This window comes from Pyrgilauda ruficollis, unplaced genomic scaffold (assembly GCF_017590135.1).
Source record: "Pyrgilauda ruficollis isolate IOZ18807 unplaced genomic scaffold, ASM1759013v1 scaffold247, whole genome shotgun sequence".
Lineage (NCBI taxonomy): Eukaryota > Metazoa > Chordata > Aves > Passeriformes > Passeridae > Pyrgilauda > Pyrgilauda ruficollis.
The window spans coordinates 157,468-174,509 of NW_024523789.1; the positions used below are offsets into that span (position 1 = coordinate 157,468).

General features: G+C 59.4%; 1 protein-coding gene across 1 annotated transcript in view; it reads right to left on the reverse strand.

The window, feature by feature from the left end:
* CDK18 (cyclin dependent kinase 18) overlaps positions 1-2,680 on the reverse strand; it is a 32,945-nt gene extending 30,265 nt beyond the window's left edge. Inside the window, exons 1-2 of the mRNA XM_041470517.1 lie at positions 2,554-2,680; positions 1,903-1,951 (exon numbers count right to left, since the gene is read on the reverse strand). The gene's annotated coding sequence lies outside the window, so the exon portion shown is untranslated. The remainder of the gene's footprint in view (positions 1-1,902; positions 1,952-2,553) is intronic.
* Between the last annotated feature and the right edge of the window lie 14,362 nt (positions 2,681-17,042).

Sequence of the window (17,042 nt, forward strand, 5' to 3'; positions counted from 1 at the left end):
AGCTGCCTCAGTGAAAGGGGCCTCCATGGCATGGAGATGAGGATTCAGTGCTTCCCATCCCTGCCAGCATCCCAGGCTCTGCAGAGCTCAGGGAGCAAAGCCCTGAGAACAAAGCAAGGTCAGGAGTTACCAGATGGGGGAACTCAGACGTGGGGACACGGTGGTGACGTGGCCAAGGCCAGGCAGAATCCGTGGCAAGGCCATGGACAGGGGGAGATCTCCAGAGCCCTGATTAGTTGTAATTTTTTTCTCTCTTTCTCTCTATCCCAGCAGGATGGGAGAGGAGGAACTCCCAGGATTTCTGGCGAGGCTGTTCCACTACTCATTCATTAACTGCTCCCATTTGGACGTGGTACTGATATTTTCCAGCATGAGTGAGTGAGTAAGCCTGGGAACTTGGGACCAAATCTGCGAGCCCTGCCTAGAGCACGGACACCAAAACTTGCTCAGAAATCTTCTGGCGTGACAGAGAGCCTGGAAATCAGCAAACTCTGAGCTGGGTGCCTCACACACTGAGGAAATTCCATGGATGGGGCGGGCCAGGTGCCTTCCTATTCCTGCCTCTTCCTTCTGGGACTCTTGGACATCCCTCCCACCTTTTTCTAGGGAGGAAAGGATGCTCCACACCACAAATGCACTGAGATTTCTGTGCCACCTGTGTGTGCCTGCTGCCACCATGTCCATTACCCATGGCCAGATTCCTGGAGGGAATCTCTTCAGGATCATGGGAACTGCTGTTCCCGACCTCTCCCCTGCCCCACAGGCGCTGTCACAGCCTCGTGAGGCTGGAGAACAGGACTCTGCTTGCACTGACCACATCTCAGCCCCACGTGTTGGTACATCCCAGATCCACACCCCAAATCTGCCCCACACCACCGAGGAGGGAATTAATTAATCCCAGTTCCTTGCAGGGCCCTGTTTGACGGCTCTTGCCCTTTCACAAACCTCATCCAGAGGCTCCAACTTTCTGCCTGATGCTTGTTCAAAGCTTTTCCCCCTTCAGGCACCTTCTCCAAGCCCAGCACACATCACATTGCACTGCTGCTTTCCTTGATGCACAGCACAAAACCCAGCGCCAGCAGCCCCAGGCCTGACCCTGATTTTTTCTTCCTCTCAGAGCTGATGCCACCATTGTGCCAACACGCTCAGCCCAGCTTGTTTTCACCGAGAGATGAGGCTGTTAAAGCTTTTCAGGCTGCCCTGGCACGGAGGGCAGCTCCCAAGGGGCTGTCTGGGGACAAAGAGGGGGACACATTCTGGGGCACACCCCCGGGAACTTGTCACAGCAACAGGCAGCGCTGGAGAGATGCAGCTGATTGTGACAGCCGCCAAAAACTGCAGCGCCAGGGGAATGCCGAGCTGCCAGCCCGGGGCAGGGCTCCCTCCCGAGCCAGGGACCCACCGGACAGACCCTGGGTATCACCCCCGGGCACTTCCACACTGAAAGAATCCCCCCAGACCCCTCACAGCGGGACCCACCCAGGGATGCCCATCAAAATCCAATACTGGGCTTGACCTGAGCTCCCTGAAACAGATTTAGGACCAAACACGCGCAGGAATCTCCCTCACCAGGGAGCACCAAGCCACAAACCGTACCGAGCTGAACCCTCCCTCTCCGTCCCTCCAACTCCAACTCTCCCCTCCCCTCGCACTTTGTGCCCCGCCAGCCCCAAAGGCAGCGGTGGTGGTCCCCAGAGGGGCTGGGGGAGCGGGCAGGGCTCCCGGAGGGGCTGGGGGGACGGGAAGGGACCCCAGAAGGGCTGGGGGAGCGGGCAGGGTCCCCAGAGGGGCTGGGGGGACGGGCAGGGCTCCCGGAGGGGCTGGGAGAGCGGGCAGGGTCCCCAGAGGGGCTGGGGAACCGGCAGGGTCCCCGGCCCGCGGCGGGGTCACCCCGGCACTCACCGGCCGCCGAGCAGGTCTATTTCCCTCCTGCCGTGTCCCTTCCTCCTTCCTGCGGGGCAGAGCAGGGGCGGTGCTGCGGGCTGAGCAGGGGCCGCTCCGGGAACGGGGCCGGGCTGCGAGCGGAGCGGGGCCGGCACCGGAGCGGGACCGGCACCGGAGAGCGGCTGGAGCGGTGCCGGCACCGGAGCGGGGCGGATGCCGGAGCCGGTACCGGAGCAGGAGAGGGTTGGAGCGGTGCCGGAGCACGCGAGAGGAGCCGGTGCTGGTGTCGGAGCAGGAAAACGGTTGGAGCGGTCCCGGTGCCGGGGGAGGGGGAGCGGTGCCGGTGCCGAGCAGGGGGCAGTTGGAGCGGTGCCGGGGAAATTGGAGCGGTGCCGGTGCCGGTAGCGAGGGAATTGGAGCGGTGCCGGTGCCGGTACCGGGGGAATTGGAGCGGTGCCGGTGCCGGTAGCGGAGCAGGGGCAGTCGGAGCGGTGCCGGGGGCGGTGCGGGCGCGGTGCGGGACCCGGCGCGGTGCGGGAGCGCTGCCGGCGCTCGGCTCCGTGCGGCGCTGGCTCCTCCCCGCCGCAGCCCCGGGATCGGGAGCCCGCTCGGCCCCGCTGGCCCGGGCAGAGCCGCGCACGGAGAGCACAAACACACAAACACACGCACGGCGATCCCCGCCTCGCACGCCAGTCAGGGGAGCTCCCTCCTGCGGCTCCTCCTGCTCCTCCTCGAGCCCGAGACACCGGGACCGGCAGCCGTGGGGGTTTCAGCCTCTCGGGGTTGTGGATTTAGCAGCGGCTCCTCCACCCATTCCAGCTCCTTGTTGTCTTATATTTAGTCAAACATTCTGGGTTGGCCAAAAATAGAGCAGCCGTGGAAATAAATCAGGCTGACTGGAGGTGCCAACATTGTCTGCCTGAAAGTAATTAATTTCTTATATCCTCGGCTATATTAATCCTCGCCTTCCCTCCGCACACCGCCCTGTCTGTCAGCAGAGTTGTTGTAATTAGTGCCGAAATCTGGGGGGTGTGCAGGAGGTTTAAGGTGGTGGGGAAGGGCAGGGGGAAACCGAGGCAGGGAAGGCACAAAATCCATCTCCACAGAGTGTGGGAGCACGGAGGGCACAGCAGGGCTGGCGAGGAGGACAGAAGGGGACGCAAGTTCTGTGGTGGAAAATCCTAAATTTAGGATCTTCTTTCCAGATGTGGATACTCCACAAAAAAAGCAAAAACTGTCCAGGAGACACAAATTTGGGCTTGCTCAGTTCTCCTGCTGCCAGAACTCCTTTCCCCCTTGCTCCTTTGGTGCATGGGAGTCTCGCTGGACTTGCTGACTCTCATTTCTTATCTCAGAACCACCAGGCTGGCTGGGAGACACCTCGAGGAATGGGGAAGTGCTTCCCAGATGGTGCACCAGGAGCACCAAATCCGAGCCCCCTGGAGGGAAGGGATGTTCTAGAAGGATCCATCTCCTCTGGCCACCTCAGCCTGTCCCAGGGCAGCACCCCTGAGGCCCTCAGCAATGTTTGGGTGCCCTGGGAGTGGGGTAAAACCTTCAGCAGCAGCTCTTCAGTGGGAGCAGGAGCTGAACCAGCGGGCTCTGGACTGGGCTGCCCCTCTGGGAGCAGGTGGGGGGTTCAAAACTGAGGCACAGTGACCCAGAGGGACATGGTGGCTTTGCAGCAGGGGTGAGAGGCCATCCTTGGTGACACAGGGTGAACAGCCTGTCTGTCACCTGCAGCTGATGGGGGTTGGCATCCTTGGCTCTGCAGGGCTCAGGGAGGAGCAGCAAAGGTGGGGCCAGGGGTGATGTGGTGTGCAGGGTGTGTGTGACATCCAGGCTGTGTGTGACATGCAGGCTGTGTGTGACATCCAGGGCTGTGTGTGACATGCACAGTTATGGTGTGACGTGCAGAGCTGTGTGTGACATGCAGGGCTGTGTGTGACATGCAGGGCTGTGTGTGACATCCAGGCTGTGGTGTGACATCCAGGGCTGTGTGTGACATGCAGGGTTGTGTGTGACATCCAGGGCTATGTGTGACATCCACACTGTGTGTGACAAGCAGAGCTGTGTGTGACATGCAGGGCTGTGTGTGACAAGCAGAGCTGTGTGTGACATCCAGGCTGTGTGTGACATCCAGGCTGGCTCCTGTGGCCGCCTGCCCTCCGCTCACCCCTGGTCAATGAGTACCCGGTCATGTGGGTGCTCAGTCAGTGCCCTGTGAGTGCCCATCCCGCTCCCTTCCTGCTGCTGCCTGCACAAATGGGCATTTTGGGGGGGTTCCCACATCCCAGGCTCTGCCATGGCTCTGACTTCCACATTCACCCGTCTCCTCCGTTTAGAGGGGAGATGTCACCCTGGGGGAGATGTCTCAGGCACTTCTGGGCCATTCCCAACAACTGCTGCCACAGCTCCGAGACCACCTGGAGCCTTGAATCCAGTTTGAAACCGAAAGGAAAAGAGATTCCCAGGAAAAGCTCCAGCAAATTAAGCTGAAGGCCCCAAACTGGAACTTCAGAGAAACCACGAAGAAAAAGAAAGCACCGAGCAAAGGGCAGGAATGTGACAACAATTAGGGGACAGAGCCATGAGCTCGGCCCTTGTGTCACACCAGCTGCTCGCTGGTGCAGAACATTCCTCATAAACACAAATTACAGCCCTCGGCATGCCAGGGATTGCTGCGGGTGCCTGACAGCGCCGGCTCGGGAGGAGGATGAGCACAGGGAGAGCCCAGCTGCTGCAGGCGGCGGGGACTGAGCCGGAGAGCAGCGGAGGGATCGGCTGTGATGGATGGTCCCGGCACGGGGGGCACGGCAGAGGGGGACAGCGAGGCTGCTGATGGGGCTGGCTTCGTTCCACCCGCACCAGCCCAAAGCAAAGTGTCCCTTGACGCTTCTGCGTGCGCTGAGGTCGCCGGGGTTGAACTCGGTGCCCACCTGAGGCGCCGCTGTGATCCCCGAGTGAATTCGCTCAGCAGAGCCTCGGGGCATTTTCCGAACGTGCCAGCGGAATGGTTGAGCAGAGGGCAGACAAAAATACTGGAGGTTTTTGGGAGTTTTTTTTAGAATTACTTTGCGTTCTGCCGTTGTTTTTTTCTCTTTTTTTTTGGTGATCGCAGACCCTCAGGGGGATGTGGGGGAAATGAAGGGTGAAGATGGGCTGGTTGTAGTCGGGAGCGTTCCCAAAAAATGGGTCTGGCTGGGAAACTCTAACACTTTGTGTCATGGCCGTGTTCACCTCAGCTCGTGCTGGGGGAGACTTCAAATCCTTCTCTTCCTCCTCCTCCTCCTCCTCCTCCCGGTGTATTCCACACCCGGAATGGTCTCACAGCTCCCAGTCTGTCCCTGCCCAGGGCAGCCAGAGGAGCGCTGGGTCTCAGCCCTCAGCCCTTTTGATGTAAGCTGAATTTTTTTAGGGATGTGTTTCCTCACACCGGGTGTCCCCTGTCACCTCCTGCCTGCAGCTCCTCGGCCAGGCTGCGGGAGGAGGGGACGTGAGGACGGGAGGGGGCTGCAGGGGGGTGGCAGACACCTGGGTGGTGACATCCAGAGGAGGGGAGGGGGCTGCAGGGGGGTGGCAGACACCTGGGTGGTGACATCCAGAGGAGGGGAGGGGGCTGGGGGCTGGCAGCCACCTGGGTGGTGACATCCCAAGGGGCTGGGCTGGCTGGGAGCCGTGTCCAGGCAGCAATGGGATGCACAACACCCCGAGTGGCAGCTCTGGCCTCAGTCCTGGGATTTCCGTCTGGTGGGAGCAATCCTGTTTCTTCCCCCACCCACCAGGAGCTGCTGCTTCCCAAATCCAGGGAAAAGGGCTCCTGTGCTCCGCAGGCTGCGGCAGGAGGAGCCGCCAGGAGCAGCAGGGAATGCTGCAGCATCCTGAGCAGCATTCCAGTCACACCCTGAGGGATTTCCCTGGGCTTCTCTTCTCCAGAACCTTCCCTGACAGCAAACCCCACTGCAGGGCCGTGAGAGGGACAATAGGAAGGTGAGGAACCAGCACAGCAGCCCCAGCCTCGGCCTCAGGTCACTGGGTGCCCCTTGTCCCTGTCCCAAGCAGTTTGAGGATGGGAATTTGGGAATTCCGAGGGGCTGGCACAGAGCTGGAGCCCTGCCCTGTGAAACTGTGCCTGCCCCAGGCTGGCTCCTGGCCAGGCACATGAAATCCTCTGCTTGTCCCTCATGTGGAGAGGCCCTGCTGGGGACACTGCAGCCAGTGCTGGGGACAGGGGGGACAGAGCCCAGGGTGGCCTGGGGAGCAGGGACAGCCTGGCAAAGCCACCTTAGGAAAAGGAACAGCCTGGAAAAGCCACCTTAGGAACGGGAACAGCCTGGAAAAGCCACCTTAGGAGCAGGGACAGCCAGGCAAAGCCACCTTAGGAGCAGGAACAGCCTGGAAAAGCCACCTTAGGAGCAGGGACAGCCTGGAAAAGCCACCTGGGGAGCAGGGACAGCCTGGCAAAGCCACCTTAGGAGCAGGAACAGCCTGGCAAAGCCACCTTAGGAGAAAGGACAGCCTGACAAAGCCACCTGGGGAGCAGGGACAGAGCGCAGGGCAGCCTGGGGAGCAGGGACAGCCTGGCAAACCCGCCTTAGGAGCAGAGCAGAGCAGCTCAGGCTGAGCAGAGGTGACAGCAGTGTCCAAATGTGTCACAGCAGGAGGAAGCAGCCCTGCTACAGCCATGCCAAGCTTCCTTTGGTGTAAAACCACTGAATTTTTGGTGTAAGAACACCCAGTTTTGGGTGCCAGCTGCTGGCGTTCGTGGAATACCTGTCCCCAGAGTGGGGGACTCGTCCCACAGCACACACAGGAGCTCACCTGCACTGTGCCCAGGCTGCAGGGGAGATCAAACACACCCAGCAGCGACACGCCCGGCCCAGCAAGAACCAGTCAAGGAAGATCCGAGCTCCAAAGCCAGCTCTACCCAGCAGGCACCACTGTGTCCCTTGGGAGAGCTCCAGAGCTTGGATGTGCAGCCCAGAGGAGCCCTGGCAATGGTCAGGAAAGGCAGAAAGTCGATTAAACCTGACAGCTCAGACTGAGGCTGTGGAGAAACAGCAACAGGAATGAGTCTGGCTCCTGCAGGGAGCGCAGGGCAGCTCTGGGGGGTCACACTCACCTGTTTTCCTGCTGCAGGGCTCTCAGTGAGGATGCAGAGCCCTCTGAGGATGCAGAGCCCTCAGCAGCTCTGTTTCCCCCAGCGCTCAGCTCACATGGCCTTGCATGTGTGCAGCTCCCGAGGAGAGCTCCGGGGCTCTGCAGGGAACATTTCACAGTCACTGCATCCCTTCCCCACTGCCCTGCCACTCGATAGCAGCGTGGGCAGCGAGTCATGGAAAGGAAAATGTGTTCAATGCCTCCTCCTCCTCCTCCTCCTCCTCCTCCTGCTGCTGCTGCTGCCCTGGCCTGGCTGCTCCCCCCAGGCACATGCAGGCATGTGGAAATCATTGCCTGGAGAGCAGAGCTGTGTTTCAGCAGCAATTCCAGGGCTGGGGTGAAAGCTGGCTGCTAAATCGAGGAGAACTGGGAAATGGGGCCGTGCTCCAGTGCCCAGCCTGCCTCGGTGGGAGCTGCTCGCTGGAGAGGGCAAATGAGCCCAGGGTCACAGCCCAGCCTGGGCTGTGCTCAGGTGTCGGAACCAGGACATCCCTCCGGGTGACCTGGATGGTTTGGGCCCCTGGCAGGGGGCTGACGAGCCCTGGCAGAAGGCCAAAAACACTTGGGAATTCGATCTTAGCCCCTGGGAGAAATTACCAACCTTGTTTGAAGAGTTACAGGTCGCAAAAGTTTAAGTGGCATAGTAGTGGAAATCACAGGGTGAAGGAAGAAATTTTGGAACATTGTACGGGGGGTTTAGAACCTTGTACAGGGGGGTTTGGGATTCTGTACATGGTCGGGGGCTCCAAGAGGGAGGGATTTGGACGTGCCCTGTCCTCCTTCTTCCTTCTCCCTGGCATCCTTGTTCAGGATGATGTTGGCACTCACAGATTGGTTTAGAGTAGAAAGTCACTGTCTAGCATAGGTGATAGGTATTGCAACATAATTATAAACGTTCAGGATGATGTTGGCACTCACAGATTGGTTTAGAGTAGAAAGTCACTGTCTAGCATAGGTGATAGGTATTGGAACATAATTATAAACAAAGTACATGTAGTTTTTAGTATAAAAGATAGCACCAGCCTGGGAGGTGGGCAGTGTGCCTCAGACCGACCTGCTGGACAGACCTGTGGTGGGTCGGAGAAAAAACATCTGAGATAAGCAACAATAAACAACCTTGAGAACCACAGACAAGGAATTCCAGCTCTTTCTTCGACCATCGGGCTGGCTCGGGGTCATCCCAAGACTCAGGGACACCCTGATTTAACAACAACCCCCCAGCTACACCTCTGGTGGCTTCACAGACTCAGGGAATGTCGATCATAAAATGGTTTGGGTTGGGAAGAACCTTAAAGATCATTTCGTCTAAAACTCCACCTCCCACTATCCCAGGTTGTGCCAAACCCTCTCCAGCCTGGCCTTGGACACTTCCAGGGATGGGGCAGCCCCTGCCCCACCCTCCCAGGGAAGGATTTTCCCATCCATCCAACCTGAACTTCCCCTCTTTCTGAGTGAACCCATTCACCCTTGTGCTGTCGTTCCCAGAAGGGGCAGGACAGAAGGAATATTGCTATTCCTGTTTTAAAAGCAGGTGAATTGAGGAGCAGGAGAAATGGGGATGTTTGGGTATCCCTGTGCCTGTCCCAGAGCTGAGGGAGCTCCTCAGGGTCTCCCTGCAAATCCCCAAGCCCAGATCACTGCAGGCTGTTCTTGTCCCATGCTGGAACTGGGACAGGCACAGGTTTGGGTTGGGAAGAACCTTAAAGATCATTTCGTCTAAAACTCCACCTCCCACTATCCCAGGTTGTGCCAAACCCTCTCCAGCCTGGCCTTGGACACTTCCAGGGATGGGGCAGCCCCTGCCCCACCCTCCCAGGGAAGGATTTTCCCATCCATCCAACCTGAACTTCCCCTCTTTCTGAGTGAACCCATTCCCCCTTGTGCTGTCGCTCCCAGAAGGGGCAGGACAGAAGGAATATTGCTATTCCTGTTTTAAAAGCAGGTGAATTGAGGAGCAGGAGAAATGGGGATGTTTGGGTATCCCTGTGCCTGTCCCAGAGCTGAGGGAGCTCCTCAGGGTCTCCCTGCAAATCCCCAAGCCCAGATCACTGCAGGCTGTTCTTGTCCCATGCTGGAACTGGGACAGGCACAGGGAAGCCACAGCTTCTCTGGGAATTCCAGCCCAGCCCCTCACCTCCCTCCCAGCCAGGAATTCCTTCCTGATATCCCATCTAAATCTGCACTCTTCCAGCTTAAAACCATTCCCCGTGTCCTGGTCATTCCAGCCAGGAATTCCTTCCCAATATCCAACCCAAACCTCCCCTTTTCCAGCTTAAAACCATTCCCTGTGTCCTGTCCTTCCATCCCTTGTCCCTAGTCCCTCTCCAGCTCTCCTGGAGTTCTCTGTGAACCTGAAATCACCCTGAAACCACTGGAAATCACTGAATTGGCATTTTCAGGGCTGTGGGACACAAAATCCTGTTCCCAAGGTGCCCAGCACTGCTGACCATGGCAACCACGAGGCCGACTGCAAACCACTGAATCCAGCAGCATCTCCTCTGAATTTTGCCCATGGAGCATCACCATAACAACAGCTCCACCAATCCACTCCAGAGATCCAGGCCCTTAGCAACCAGGAGCTGCCAAATTGCAAAACAAAGTTAAAAAAATAAAAATCTGCACCAAGTCTTTCCTGCAGCGTCCTGCTGTGGGTGGGCAGAGCTGCAGTGGGCAAAGCCAGGAAAATGCCCAGAGCACCACAGATCCCGAAAGTTCTGCCCCAGGAGGTGCCAAAGCCTCTCTTGTGGTGCCACTGGAGGGTTTGGCCGCTGTTTTTGGTGTTTCACTGCATGTTTCCCCTCCCAAAGAGGGAAACCTCAGCACACACAGCACCTGAGCTGTCACCCCTGAGAGCTCTGATTGTCACCCAGCCCTGGCACCTGCAGGAGCTGCTGTGCCTGGGTCTTTCCAGGTGTTTTCAGCAGCTGTTTCCCAGGGGTTAAACCACCTCAGCAGCTTCAAAAGAGCCGGAGTTTGCTCCTGTGAGTGAACCTTGTCCCCTGTCACCCTGCTTGGAGCGTGGGGAGGAGATAAGCTGGTTTTTTTTCAGGGAACCATCCATCTCTCCCACTGAGTCACTGCCAAACCTCCCCTTCCCAGGCAGGTCACGGGGTGAGCTGGAGCTGAGCGCTCCAGGGAAGGACTGAGGGAGCACACCCAGGGCTCGGGGCTGCTCCCTCCTGGGAGCAACAGGCACCAGGCTAAAGTCCTGCAGGGAAATGTGTCTGAGCAAACCCAGCAGACCTTTCTCCCTGCCAGGACACACCAAACACACCAGCAAAGGGCCTGGTGCTTTCCTGCTGGCACAAACTGGGAGTCCCTGCTTGGACTGGGACCAGCAACACCCAGGGGTTGAGAACAGAGCTCAAACTGGGGATTTCCAGCCCAAAGCAGCAAACCCTGTTAGCAGGAGGCAATGCTGTGGTGGAGGAGGTCTGGCTGGAGGATAATTAGGATTTTCCAAGCCTTTGGCTGCAGGGATGCGTGGGTGGGTGGGTGTGTGGGTGGATGGAGCAGGAGGAGCTGTGGCAGCGGCTGGCACTGCACAGCAGGAACAGCTTGGGTGGCACCAGGAAGGGACTCCCTCACTGCTGGCTCACACAGCCTTGGGATGCTCAGCCAGCATTTGCAGCTTGACTCACAGCCTGCTCAGCTATTTCCAGCCCAAATGAGGAATCCAGCCCGGCTCTGGCTTCCCAAAACATTGGTGCAGGCATAAACTTCAGCGGGCATTAGAGGGATGATGGATGTGAGAATGTTTCCGAAACAGAGAGCCAGGGACTGGCTGGGGCAGCAGGGCTGGGCATGGGAATGGTGGAGCACTGAGGAGAAATCCCTGGAGGGCTGGAATGGCAGGGATGGACCTGGGAAAGACTCTGGGCTGAGCTGGGAGCGGGGTGGGCACTGTGCCACCCTCACTCCCGTGCCAGCCCCGCTGTGGTGTCTGCAACGTTCAGAATTCCAGGAGGCAGAAGGACACGGAGGGGCACAGGCCCCTGAACAGGAACAGGGCTTCTTTTCCCTGTAAACCAAAACTCACCCCTCAATGTGCTGATATCAGTTTGCAGAAGGCATTGGGCACTGCCAGGGCGGCCTGAGGTCGTGGGGGTGGCAGCTTGGGGCTGGGAGATATCCTGCATTTGGAATTTTAGGAGGCAGGAGGCCACAAGAGGCCACCGACTCCTGGATACGAATGCTGTGGTGTCTGCAACGTTCAGAATTCCAGGAGGCAGAAGGACACGGAGGGGCACAGGCCCCTGAACAGGAACAGGGCTTCTTTTCCCTGTAAACCAAAACTCACCCCTCAATGTGCTGATATCAGTTTGCAGAAGGCATTGGGCACTGCCAGGGCGGCCTGAGGTCGTGGGGGTGGCAGCTTGGGGCTGGGAGATATCCTGCATTTGGAATTTTAGGAGGCAGGAGGCCACAAGAGGCCACAGACCCCTGGATACGAATGCTGGTCCTTTTCCATGGGAAACCAAACTCTCCCCCCAGGTTTTTGATGTCAGTTTGCAGGAGGTGTTGGGCACTGCCACAGCAGCCTGAGCTGCCGGTGGTGGCAGCTTGGGGCTGGGAGACATCCTGCATTCGGAATTTTAGACAGGAGAAGGCCACTTGGGGCCACAGACCCCTGGACACAAATGCTGGCCTTTTTCCATGGGAAACCAAACTCTCTCCACCAGGTTCCTGATGTCAGCTTGCAGGAGGCACTTGGCACTGTCAAACCAGCCACAGTTTCCTGTGGTGGCACCTTGCTCCGGGCCACTGGGCCCTGGACACGAACGCCGGCCCTTTTCCCTGGGAAACAAAACTCACCAGGGCAGGTTCCTGATGTCAGTTGGCAGGAGGTGCTGGGCACTGCCAGGGCAACCCAAGCTGGAGGTGGTGGCACCTTGGGGCTGGGAGACATCCTACATTTGGGATTTTAGGAGGCAGGAGGCCACTCAGGACCACAGGCCCCCAGGTGAGGCGCAGGCTCCTGAACACCAACCCCGGCCCTTTTCCATGGGAAACCAAACTCTCCCCCCCAGATTCCTGCTGTCAGTTTGCAGGAGGTGCTGGGCACTGCCAGGGCAGCCTGAGCTGGCGGTGGTGGCACCTTGGCTCTGGGACACATCCTGCGCCATTTGGGATTTTAGGGTGTGGCAGCCCCCGGGGGCCACTGGGGCTGGCAGGGCTGCTGGAGCTGCTGTTCCCCACCCCACGCCTCCCATCCCGTGTGACACCCCCAGCTCTGCTGGGATATTGGGGAATTGGAGCAGATGGCAGCGGAGCTGGCTGGGAACAGGGAAAATCTCTCCTGCAGCTGCCGCTCGCTGCGTGCGCCGTGCCCTTCCCTCTGGGAGGGACAGGGGGATGCTGCCGGGGCTGGAGCAGCAACAGCACTCCCAAAACACTCCCGGCTGGGGGCTGGGGGCTGGGGCAGGTGACAGAGACACGGTGGTGACCCACGGTGTGCTCAAAGCAGCGGTGGCACCGCGGGGAGCTCGCGGTTCCTCTTCCCTGAGCTCCTGATGGTTTGTGCGCCTCGGGGTCGCTCCTGGACTCATCCCAGCGGGATTTAGGGGATCTCAAACGCTGCTCCAGCCTTTTTCCTCCCCGAGGAACCCTCACAGGCTGCTCTGTGCTGGTTCTGCCCTCAAAAAACCACAAACCAAACCGGCTGGAGCAGGCAGGGCAGACAAGGACCTTGTGCCCTCCTTCCCTGGGAGCAAAGGCAGCGTGGCAGCTGAAGGGCACAGGAATTCCTGCAGCAGGGAGCTGGCACAGCCTGGCAGGGCTGGCAGCTGCCCAGGGAAAAACCTCAGTGTCCCAGGGACAGCACAAGGCTCAGGTGCTGCTCGGGCTGGGCAGGGAGGGAAATGAGCTCTGAGGGTGGCCAGGATGGGTTTGAACTGGTGCTGAGGGACAGGGGACATGGGACGCAGGACATGGGACATGGGACAGGGACAAGGGATACGGAGATACAGGACAAGGGACACAGGACATGGGGGGACACAGGGACACAGGGACATGGGACACAGGACATGGGGGGGACACAGGGACATGGGACATGGGGACACAGGGACACAGGACACAGGGACATGGGACACAGGGACAGGAACATGGGACACAGGGACAAAGGGACACGGGACATAGGACAAAGGACATGGGGGGGGACACAGGGACAAAAGACATGGGACACAACACAGCGACACAGGGACATAGGACACAGGGACAAGGGACACAGGACACAGGATATTTTTCCCTGGATCCCGAGCCGTTCCCGTCACGGAGAGCTGCAGCAGCCTTTCCCTGGAGCTTTCTCCTCCTGGAGCTTTTTCCCCGTGTCCCTCCTTGACCCCTCCCCAGCTCCTTTCCCCACCCACGGCCACCCCCGCCTGGCCTGTCCCCTGCTCCAGCCTTGTCCCCAGCCCCGCGGAGATGGCGGCAGCTTTTGGGAAATGCTTCCACCTCGTGGCCCTCTGGAGAAACGCCGGCTCATGGAAAGCCCAGCCTGGCACCAGCGCGGCCGTGCCACCCTCTGGGCTCGCCCGGTGCCCCCGCTCGGCTCCGGGTGCGAGCACGGGCTGTCCCTAGGGCTGGGGACGAGCTGGAGGAGCCCGTGGTCAGCCCAGACCCAGTTCAAACCCAGTCGTCCCAGTTGTCCCAGTCGTCCCAGCACACGGGGGCTGGCGGAGCTCAGCCGGAGCTGCCAGGGCTCAGCACCGCCTCTCCTGCGGCCCCTCCAAAATCCGCCCGTGCGGGCGCTGGGCTGAGGTGGGCACAGAGGGAGAAGCCTCGGGCACACTTTGGGAAGCAGCTGGTGGCGTTCAGGGCTTCACTCATCCCGTGGAAATGCTGCAGGAAGGGGGAATCACAGCCCTGTGAGGGTCCCTGTCCCGATTGTGCCTCCAGCACAGCTGGAGCTGCTGGGAAAGGCTCCTCTGCTCCACTGGGGGAGATTCCTGGGCTCCAGTAATCCAGGAAAACACCGTGGGCTCTACACAGGTCTGGTAGGACACTGGGCTCTCATGGGATCCCAGAATCCCAGCACGGTTTGGGATGGAAGGGACATTGGAGCCCATGCAGTGCCGAGGCAGGGACACCTTCCACTGCCCCAGGCTGCCCCAAGCCCCATCCAGCCTGGCCTGGGACACTGCCAAGGAACCAGGGGCAGCCACACAAAATAAACAGAAGGAATTCCCTGCTGGAATCTGCTGTCCCAAGGAATGGGCTTCGCTGGGCAGGAGCAAGACTCAGCTTTATTTTGTCACATAAACTAATTGCATTTTTAGCAGTTTTTGATACTGTTAGAAACCAAAGCCCATGAAGATGGCAAACCCATTTGCCAAGCTCCTTTATTTTGCAGAAACCCACCAGGATTGTTCCCTCTGATGCCAGGGGAGGAGCAGAGTGCCCTGAGGGTGCTGCAGTGGGGGACCCGAGCTGGGATCACCCCACATCCTCCCCGAGGAGCAGCTGCTCCCCACAGCCCACCCGAGGGGCGCTCCCACACTGAAGTGACATCCTTGCTGTCACAGCCACATCGGAATCCTTCCAGAGGATGTCACCAGGCTGCTGTGTCCCGTTGTGGCCCAGCTGCAGCTTGAAGAGCGTGCAGAGTGAAGGGAATTCCCCAGAGGAATCGGGAATTAACGCCGGAGGATGAGCAGCCCGGCAGCTCTGTTTGTGTTGTTGGGCATGGCGGTGCATGGAATCACGCAGGGAACTGTCAGAGGGGTGCACTAATTAAAAAAATGTTTTAAAAGCCTGCATGTGGCACTGGGTGCCAGGGTTCAGTTGAGGTGTTGGAGCTGGGGTGGATTCGATGATCTTTAAGGTCTCTTCCAACCTGATCATTCTGTGAATTCTGTGATTTCCCATTGAATAAAGGACCTCAGATTTCACAGGAAAAGTGGGTTTGGCTGCAGTGGAAGCTTTCCCCGTGAAACTCCACTTGTGTTTGCAGGGAGCCTGCGAAGGCAGCCCTGCAGAGAACACCTGGATTCTCCCGTGGCTGCTGCTCGAAGCATTCCACGTGGCAAATCCTGACAGGTAACACGTCGGCAGGGCTTGAAAAGAGGCACAGCCAGGCTCCTCTTCCCGACATCTCAGCTGCCACAACGCGGGGAGAGGCAGCTTTTAAAGGCGGGCAGGACTCAGCTCCTGCTCTCCTGGCCGGGGCTCAAGCCGAGCGCTCCCCGTTAACGAGCAGGAAATCGGGAGCGGTGGGATGGGAAGCGCTTTGTCCAGCCCATACGGACACTTGGCACGCCAGGAGCTACCGGGGGTTAATAAGAGGCCTGCTGGAACCTGCCAGTCGCCACACGAGCCGGCGTGCCGAGGAAATTAAAACTCAGGCACCATATGCCGCGCGTCCCCGGGAGGGAGCGGAGCGTCGGGAGCGGCGTCCGCATCTGCCCGGGGCAGGTGCGAGCTGCGGGGGGGTCAGAGCCGGGATAAAGGGAGAGCTTCCCGTGAGTTATCCCAGTGGATAAAGGGAGAGCTTCCTGTGAGTTATCCCAGTGGATAAAGGGAGAGCTTCCCGTGAGCTATCCCAATGGATAAAGGGAGAGCTTCCCGTGAGCTATCCCAGCGAATAAAGGGAGAGCTTCTCATGAGCTATCCACCGGGATAAAGGGAGAGCTTCCCGTGAGTTATGCCAGCGGGATGAAAGGACTCCTTCCCAGGAGTTATCCCAGTGGGATAAAGGGACTCCTTCCCGTGAGTTATCCACCGGGATAAAGGGAGTCCTCCTCGCGGAGTTCAGCCCCTCGGGATAACGCGAGTCCTTTCCCTGGAGTTCATCCCCCCAGGACAACACGCTTCTTCTCCCTGGGGCTCATCCTCCCGGGATAACGCCCCTCCTTCCCAGGGTTATCCTCCTCAATAACCTCAATAACGCCCTTCCTTCCCAGGATTTATCCCCCTCAACCCCGCTCCTCCTTCTCCGGGGTTAACCCCCTCAACCCCGCTCCTCCTTGTCCCGGGTTAAGCCTCGGGCGGGCCCGGCCGTGCCGAGGGGAGCCGGGGGGAGCCGGGGGGAAGGATGACACATGTTCAGCCCAGCCCAGCGGCAGAGCAGCCGGCGAGGCAGAGCCAATGGCTGTTTTTCATGCTCAGCGAGCGCGTCCATCTCCCCCCACACCCTCGAGCCCTTAAGTTGCAGCTTTTAACTACCTCGCTGAGCAGAGCAGAGCAGAGCAGAGCAGAGCAGAGATGCTGCTCAGCGGGAACAGAAGGCACAGCCTGCTGACAGGTAGCCAGCATGGACCCTGAGCCCGCCAGGGCCGGCTGCTGAGACAGGTACGTGCCTCCCGAGGAAGGGAGCCGAGAGCAATCATATTTGGGATGCAAACTTTAATTTTCCAGCAGGGGGAATATGGAAATCTGGCTCCCTCGGAATGATTCATCCCACCCTTCCCCAGCGCCGCCACCTCCCCTCCCCCTGCGCGCTCTCCCCGTCCCTCCCAGCTCCGACACTTCGCTGCGGTCTCTCCATCTGGGCGCCTTCGTTTTGGGGGGTTTTGGTGCTCCCTGAGAGTGGCAAAATCGGGAGAGAGGAGAGCAGCAGGACAGGGTGGTCCCCGCGGGCTGGGTGGGCTCCGGAGCCGTGGTATGGCCAGGGTGGCTCATTCCAGGGATCCCGGCTGCTAAATCCATCCCTGGGGAGCCAGGCATGGCCAGGGTGGCTCATTCCAGGGATCCTGGCTGGTAAACCCATCCCTGGGGAGCCAGGTATGGCCTGGGTGGCTCATTCCAGGGATCCTGGAAGGTAAATCCATCCCCGGGGATCCCTGCTGAGCTCACGAGAGGATCCAGGGGCTCTCCCATCCCGAGTTCCTGCCCTGTCTGGCACCGGGAGGGTCCAGGGGCTCTCCCATCTCGAGTTCCTGCCCTGTCTGGCACCGGGAGGGTCCAGGGGCTCTCCCATCCCGAGTTCCTGCCCTGTCTGGCATCCGGCGCTCCCCGGGGAGGGACGGCAGGGGAGGGGCAGCGGTGAAACGGGGCCATGG